The 9,085-nt window shown below is 39.4% G+C and overlaps 1 non-coding gene across 1 annotated transcript; it reads right to left on the reverse strand.

The window, feature by feature from the left end:
* Positions 1 to 653: 653 nt before the first annotated feature.
* LOC118486249 lies at positions 654 to 760 on the reverse strand. Its single transcript, XR_004878101.1, has one exon. It is a non-coding gene; the product is annotated as a small nucleolar RNA R71 (small nucleolar RNA).
* Positions 761 to 9,085: the final 8,325 nt, after the last annotated feature.

The raw sequence follows: 9,085 nt of genomic DNA on the forward strand, positions 1-9,085 counted from the left end.
GGTCGTGTCCAACTTCCAGTAACTGGGATCTGGAAAACAATCACTGTAACTCCGACCACGGGCCGTGTTCGCTGAACACGGGGCCGTGGTGAACCTTCTGACCAGCATTCTTTTCTGTTTTTATTGCAGGACTTGAACCAGACGCCAATCTTACATAGTGTATGAGCTCCAGTTCTAATAAGGACATAAAAGAACCTCTAGAAGAACCCGAACGCTTTCTCAGAAAAAGACTAAAAGCTAAAAACCAAGAGAAAGTTTCGGGTAATCCACCTCCAATGGCGGACCAACGTACCCTCATGGATTACCTACGACCCACCGTAGGTAACCTAGGCGCTGCTATCAATGCACCGAATGTTGAAGCTAATAACTTCGAACTTCGACCGCACTTGATACAAATGCTCCAAAACTCCGCAACCTTCCATGGGCTTGCGGACGAGGATCCCCATCTACATATTACTAATTTCTTAGAAATATGTGATACCTTTCGGATCAATGGAGCATCAAATGACGCCATCCGCCTCCGAATGTTTCCTTTCTCACTAAAAGACCGAGCGAAAGCTTGGCTCAACGCCCTCCCAGCTGGATCGGTAAACACCTGGGATGAACTAGCCCAAAAATTTCTATATAAGTATTTCCCTCTCGCTAAAACGGCTAAATTAATGACTGAAATTAATACATATTCACAAGAGGACGGGGAATCCTTATATGAAACTTGGGAAAGGTTCAAGGAGTTATTACGCAAGTGTCCACATCATGGCCTTGCGATATGGCAACAAGTATCCACTTTCTATAATGGACTGTTGCCACACACAAGGCAGACACTTGATTCTAGCTTCGGGGGACTTTTAGGTAATCGACGCCCGCATGAAATATATAACCAAATTGAGGAAATTGCTCAAACCAATTTTCAATGGCACACCCCCCGAGGCAATAAATCTATTGCCCCGGGCGCCCAAAAGGTCGATGAAAGCACTTCTTTACAAGCGCAAATCGAGGCCCTTTCTTCAAAAATAAAAAAATTAGAAATGACAAAAACAGTCTCGGTTATGGCTTGTGAAGGGTGTGGTGGGCCACATGAAAATTGGAGTTGTATGAAAGAAACGGACGATCAACAAGAATCGGTAAGCTACATTGATAATAGACCTAGGCCGTCGGGTCCTCCAACGGGAACTTACAACCAAGGATGGCGAAACCACCCAAACCTTGGTTGGAGAGAACCCGGCAATAGTAGTAACCAACAAACCCAACGAACAAACTTTCAACAACCAAGAAATGAGTCACAAATTTTCACTCAACAACAAAGTGGACGAGAAAGGCTTGAAGATACTGTATCTCGCCTCATCTCCGACACTGAAAAGAAAAACTCGGAAAGATTTCTACAATTAGAATCAAATTTTAGAAATCAACAAGCTAGTATTCAAAACATAGAAAAACAATTAAATCAAATAGCTCAAAATTTTGCCGAGAGACCGCAAGGCGCATTACCTAGCAATACCGAAACAAACCCAAAAGCGCAAGTTCATCTCATCACGCTACGAAACCGCACCGTAGGGCCTGCAGAAGCGCCGCCGCCGACAGAAGAAACGGTACCCACACCTCTGCAGGAAAAGAACTCCCCTCCGTCACCAGAGCCTACCAAGGCTCCTCGAGTTCCGTACCCCGGTAGGTTAATTCGTCAAAAGACCAATGAGCAATTCGCGAAGTTCGAAAGTCTATTAAAGCAATTGCATGCCAATATTCCTTTTATTGAGGTCCTAACCCAAATGCCCAAATACTATAAGTTCATGAGGGACTTCCTCACTCATAAAAAGAAAATTGAAAATTTGCAATTAGTCAATTTAGGCGAAGAATGCTCACCCCTCGTACTCAATAAACTTCCCCAAAAGAAAATCGATCCCGGAAGCTTCACGATTCCCTGCTCAATCGGGGAGTCCCCCGTTCGAAATGCACTAGCCGACCTTGGGGCTAGCATTAACCTCATGCCCTCATCAATGTTTAAAAGACTCGGCCTAGGAACAACGAGTCCTACAAAAATGAGCATACAACTTGCTGATCGATCCGTCAAATTCCCGCAAGGTGTCATTGAAAATGTCTTGGTAAAGGTGAGCAAATTCGTCTACCCAGCCGACTTTGTCATACTCGATATGGAGGAAGACACCGAGGTCCCCCTCATACTAGGGAGACCATTTCTTGCCACCGCACAAGCAGTGGTAGATATGAATGACGGAACACTCACTTTGAGGTATGGGGATGATGAAGTAAAATTCGGAGTTGGGAAGAGAATAGAGGACGACGACCCGGTCAACTACATGAAGGTTATTGATTCAAGTTTGGATGCTGCTCTCCGACGGTGTAACATGGGACGCCAAGCATCCCACTCAGAAAATATATAACCTCACATTGGGTCTAGCCAAGGACCCTTATAAACGTGGCGCGCCACGGAGGCATTCCGCGAAACTATCCTTAGTTTAGTTTAATCTTTTAGTTTTAATTTGCAGGAATAAAACACACTCGTGGTGGTAATGGATGAAAAAGGGAACGAGAAAAATGGCCCCATGCACAAGAACGAGGCAACCCGACACAAATCTCCATTACAGAAAGCTCAACACGGGCCGTGCTCAACCAACACGGCCCCGTGTTGAGCCACCTGCAGAAAAAACGCCCAGTTCAGGTAACTGGACACGGGCCGTGTTCACCAGACACGCCCCCGTGTCCAAGCTTCTGTCTCATTTCTTTAATTTCTGTTACTGGCACCTGAACACGGGGCCGTGTCCGGTCCCCACGGGGCCGTGTCCAGACTGCCAGTAACAATAAATCTTTGCTTTTTAACACCACATTACACATCCAATCAACCTAAAAATTTATTTTTGGGACACATTGAGGACAATGTGTAATTTAAGTGTGGGGGAAAGCTAACACCTTGAAATTTTGCAAGTCCTAACAACAAGCCTTACACAAAACTCTATTGGAACCGCTAAACACCCCAAATTTTTTCAAAAAAAAATTCATTTTTTTACTTGTCTAAAGTTTAAGTTAGGAATCCCAAGATTAATAAGGTTATATTTTTATAAATTTTACAACCGAGAGCGTCGTGATAACAAGAACCAACATAAGAAAATTATGAAACGGCATAACAAATCTAGTTAAAATTTGATTATATATACTTGATCACATTAAAAACCCATTCCCACAAAAGTGAGTTTTGAGCCTTTATTGAGCATACAAATTTACATCCTTAGACTAAATGCTCATTTTTCGTTTCTTGTGTGAATAGCCGCTTGGTTCTTACAACTCTAGAACTTGCCACGACGATTCATTCCCGGTCCTTACCAACTTAAACCCAAGTAAGTAAATGATGGAGGCATTAGGACTAACCATTTTTCTTTCTACACCATTATTTTTCAATTTTTCTTACCTACCCAAAATCCCCCTAGTTAACCCCTTTAAGCCTAAACCTTTCGTTTCTTTACCCTAAACCCTTTTTACCCACCAAAAACCCTTTTTATTTTTCACCCTTTATTTTAGTAACAAGCTCGGTTTTTCGCAAGCTCGTTCTTTTATGAGACTGAAAAAAAATAATAATAATATATGATGAAGTTAAAAACAAACAAAGCTATGCAAACAAAAGCTTGTTTGGAGAAATACTTCAAAATAAAAAGTCACTAAAAACAAAGTGTTTTACGAAAAACCGACGCTTTTTACGCTTTTCGCCCTTTTTACTAACCACTAACCCAACCACCCACCTTTAGCCCAAGCCTAACCCTTCACCCGAAAAAGTCCTATTGATATTTACAAAGGTATAAAGTTAAAAAGGAGGAGGATTGATTACTTGGTAAGCCTATGGTAGGCGTAAGTTCCATGCCGCTCTCGAGTGATTCACTAAAAATACACCTTCGGCCGAGTGTTGAGTGATTTCTCCCGTGAGGTATGTGAACTTGTATATAAATGAAATTTTAAAAAGGCATGTCATGCCCAAATAAGTAATTTATCTTATGAAACGTTCTAAATAAATCATAACGAATAGGATTGTAAATAAATAAAAATAAAACCCAATAAAGATCTTGGATTCCCGACACTCAAAGACAAGCCCAAAAACCTTCTCTTTTACCCATTCCATTTGGGAGTGTAAGCCACATATTAAAGAGTTTTGCTTGAGGACAAGCAAAAGTTCAAGTGTGGGGGTATTTGATGTGTGTAAAATGCAACATATAAATTACATCAAATAAGGCATAAAACTAACCCTTTTTAAGTACTAATGTTGGAAAAAGAGTGTTTTTGTCTTCCTTTTGTATTTTCAGGATGAAATGAGCTCAAATTCACAAAAGAAGCAAAAAGACAGCTAATTCTAACATAAATACAAGAAAAGGAACAAAAGTAGATTGTCCGAACCCACAACGGCATCCTCCCAAGCAAAGAAAAGAAAACAGAAGCCTGAACACGCCCCGTGCTCAGCCAGCACGGGGCCGTGCCCAAGAAGCAGCAGAAAAGACAAACCTGTAGAAGCTTCTATTGCCCACCACGGGGCCGTGTCCAGTGAGCACGGGGGCGTGGCGAAAGTACAGCAGGCGCATTAATTGTAATTGCGAATTACAATTAATGAAGAGAGAGAGTGTCAGACGGGCAGGGGGGGCGTCCAGCGGACACGGGGCCGTGCCCAGCCTTCTGTTCAGCCTATAAATAGGAGTGCTTGGTTTCATTCCAACTCGTCCCTTGGCACACCACCTCTCTCACACTTCATCCACCACCCACCACCACCATAACACCATCATCCACCACCATCATCCATTGTCCATCGTAGAGTGTGTGAGTCGTCTCGGGATCCAAGATTGATAGTAAGAGTTCTTGACAATCAAGGCCGTGTTTGCCTAAGTCTCTTACATCACTTGGTGAAGACAAGTGTTTAGTATAACACTTTTTATTTTTAATCTTTTGCACTTTTTATTTGGTTTTATATTAATGACTTTAATAACTAGTTGCTTATGTTGAAGGTGATCTTTCCTTATCGTTTGTCCGTGGTGTCTTGGCATTATTTTACTGTCTATATAAAATAAAAGATTTTCACCATTCATATCTCCACGGTCTATATGGAGGTATGTTGGCTACGTGGTCGGGGGTTAAGGGAACGGTTTGGTAAGGGTCTTGCCCTTGTTCAACGTTTAGAGGTCCTGCAAGGGACCTGGGTCAAATTTAGTAGGATCTCCTTCAATGCCCATAGGTATTGGATGGCGGGGATCCAAACTCTTTGACCCCCTCATAAGTTAACTACTATTAATACTATAACCCGGCTATTTAGGACTGTATCCCTGCTGACTCAGACTACTTAGCCGAGGGTAACGTCACCGCCAAAAGCGGGGCCTACCATAATTTGCATTAATAACTTAATTCATTATCTTCCAATAATCCAACCTTTTAGGATTGTATCCTTGCTGACTCAAACTGCTGGGTTGAGGGTAACGTCGCCTTCAAAAGAAGGGCCTACTACAATAACTAAGATAATCTCTTAAACAAGTGCAAAAGTGCGAAAATAATCAAAGGTTATACTAATACACGAGTCGGATCCAAGTGATTCATCTTGTCTATCTGTTTTTATTTTATTTTTATTTTTCAGCATTTAGTTAGTTTTTATTTTCTTAGTTTAAAAACCTTTTCTAACTTTTTGATTTGATTAGACGTTGAGGATAAACCGGTATTAAAAGCTCTTGTGTCCTTGGACGACCTCGGTATCTTACCAACACTATACTACGTCCAAGATGGGTGCACTTGCCCATATGTGTGTTTAGTGTTAGTAAATATCGTGTTTTATAAATTTAAAACTTGGCTAAAGGTGTAAAAAAGGGCTTAATTATACATTAAAAATATATTAAACTACACACGCATCAATTCCACCATTAAAATTTTAATTAATAATAAGGAACAAGTGGAATTAAACGGGTTGGACCGAGGCTGGATAAAGGAGAAACCTCCTGATAGAGTTTGAGTGTGGGGGAGGTTTTGTAGAGTTTGTATAGTTTGTTCGGTTTGTTTGCAGTTTTCTATTCTTTTTGTATATTGAGTCGTTTATTTTGTACCATGAGTCTAAGTTAGTAGTTTTTTTAGTCGGTTTTTTTTGTCGGTGCTGCTTTGGTTTTGCTTGTTTTTGTTTTGCAGGTTTGAATATGTACCACCCGTACTCAATCTCCATTCAGGTGATTTTGGAGCTGCTTATCAAATTTCAAGTCACTTACCAAGTATACCAGTCAGTGTCAGAGCCGATCGCGACCGAAATGCTATACGATCGAGCTCGATTGGACGAGAGTTTTGGAGCTTCCGCAATATAAAACCAGCTAAGTCCTTTCCAATTTGCCCTTAGTTTTTTTTATTTCTTATTTATTTTTAGTCTTTTAAGTCGGTTTCCATCCTACATTGAGGGCAATGTAGAGTTTAAGTGTGGGGATGGGAAACTGTCGTTTAGGTCTTAGTTAGTTAGTCTTGAGTCAAAAAAATAAAAAATAAAAAAATAAACAAAAAAAGTTAAAAATCAAAAAATTGAAAAAAAAGTAAGTTCGTTGCGAGTCTCGGTCCTTTAGCGCGTAGAAAACAAAAACCTTTTCAAAACGTCGGTCAAAAACGGTTTAATTGTCGAATTTACGAGTTGGAAAGCACGTGTTTCTTTAAGTTGCGGGATAGTAGGTTGACTAAATCGGTTTTTGGGAAGTAAAAGGGTTTGGGATGCCTAGGATAGTGGATGGAGCCGGAGAGTTAATTAGTTGTGTATTGTCAATATCGGTAGCCTTTATTTACCACATGATAGTGAGATTTGAGCCTTTACATGTTTCATATTTATATGTTCACTACTTTCGTTTCATGTGTGTTTACCAACTTTGTTGCATCACTTTAGAACTTGTGCGTTTTGATACAGTTTGAGACCTTCGGTTAGGATTTGACATGGATGTGACAGAGGCATTAGGATCACCCTATTTGTGTAGCCATTGTGTTTGACCCGTTTCACCGTTACCTCTAGACACCACTTTAAGCCTAAAACCATTCGTTTGTTACCCGTTGTTGATTTGATAATCGGATCGTATTGTGCTATTGTTATCTTTATCTTGAAAATGAAAAAAAAAGAAAAAGAAAATATGAAAAAAAAGAAAAAAAAGAGAAAAAAAATAGAATAAAGTTGTGGGTCAAAATGACCAATATGTTAGTATTTATTTCGTGCTTATCCGGTTTATTGTGTAATTACGTGTTTAGCCACTTCTTCCAAAAAAAAAAAAAAAAAACCCTTAACCCTTACCTACCCGTTAAAGCCCTCTTGATCTGTGACGAGTTCTAACAATTAGGTGGAGATCTGATTGGCGTACAAGCTTATGATAGTATGTCTCATAGTTCGGTTTTGAGAGTTCACTCGAAATTACATATTTATTAGCCGAGAGATGAGTGACATTGTGAGGGGTGTTGACAGTGCATAATTGATTGCTTGAAGGTAAGAAAAACTTGATTAGGTAGGCCCGTTTTCATTTAAATATTATGATTCGTCAACCTTTTGAACGTTGTAAGCCTTGCGAAACTGTTGTGTTTGATGATTTCGTAGTTCGCATTATAATTTGTTTGAGACTTGCTTTATTGTTAAGTGTTTAAGTTGGACACGATGCTTAGGATTTTGCTTAGGGACAAGCAAAAGGTTAAGTGTGGGGATATTTGATAGGGTCTAGAATATACATATTTTATATCATTATTCCTACACTTTTGAGTGACTTTATGGTTGTTTTTTATTAAAATCCATTCGTAGTTGGTTCGGGATTGGAGTTTGGTGATTATAACAGAAAGTGAGCTAAAATGAGTAAAAACAAATGTTCATTTAATATTTTTAATTGCAAACTTTAGTTGGTTATAATGATTGTGAGTGGATTAATTCTTGGTCAATTCAATTGTTTTGAGTAGGTTATTAAGCCTTGGAGTTAACTGAATTTAAAAGGAAAAAATAAAGCCCAGCAGAATATACATCAGCATTTACGTGAAGGGAAAAAAAAGGACTCCATGCTATTTATTATTTTCGAAACATAGTGGAGGATTTGGCTTATTATAATTTCGAAAACATCATCAGAAGTATTGGGCCGCAAAAGAGAACCAAAGTCAGACTTGTGTGATTATTTTTGTGAGTTGGTTGGGTTCTATTGGGCCAATTGAAATGTTAAGTGGATTACAATTAAAAAGAAAAACCTACGGTGGGAGCGGGATCACATCAGACGGCAGACTAAAGGGTTCGCAAGTTTTATTTAAAAGAGGAAGTTAGACGGCTGAACAGTTCGATGAACAAGCAGGCTGCGATCAAGAGGAAAAAAAGAAAAGAAAGGATTGGTTCGAGCCTCAAGCCACGATCAAGTTTCAAGTTCGGGTTTGCAATTTATTATTTTTGGTTTTGTTAGACTTTGTGTTTTACAAAATTATAAACATGTTTTGCTAATCGATTCAGACTTGTTTCTTTTTCATGACTATGATTCTTGGCTAAACTTTTCATACTTCTTAGGTTTTGATGAACTAGATGATTGTAATGCATATTTGACATGATTTCGGTTATTTGATGTGATTTACATAATCTTTCTTTGATATTGATCTTGATATTGCATGTTGGTATATTTTGATTGTTATTAGTCAATAAATTCAGCGGTTTAGGCACGAAGAAATTCCCCCTAGACTTAGGATTTAATTTAATTCGGTTATCTTAGGATTTTCGGGTTGAATATTGTGTTGAGAAATTGACCAAGTTGATTAATAATTAAAATCACGATATTAAAACTTGCATCCTCATCTTGTGACTCGAAAGACGATTAGGGTGAGCTAGGTTATTAGCTAATTATTGGTGGGTAGATTGGGTGACCGATAGCCCGGGCTCGTTTATTGCATCGTAATTAGGGTTTCCTAGGATTCCAATTATCAAAGTTGGGTTTGCTTTGCGATTGTGGGATTTTCTCTTAACATAACTGTCTCTGAGGTCAAAAGGATTCTATTTTCGTAGGATTTGGTATCGATAGCTCGAGCCGGTTCGTTCTAGCACTTCACATTTAGTCTTGCTTTCTTGTTTGGGACATCTCTAGCGGGGGGTCAA

Source organism: Helianthus annuus, chromosome 13 (assembly GCF_002127325.2).
Source record: "Helianthus annuus cultivar XRQ/B chromosome 13, HanXRQr2.0-SUNRISE, whole genome shotgun sequence".
Lineage (NCBI taxonomy): Eukaryota > Viridiplantae > Streptophyta > Magnoliopsida > Asterales > Asteraceae > Helianthus > Helianthus annuus.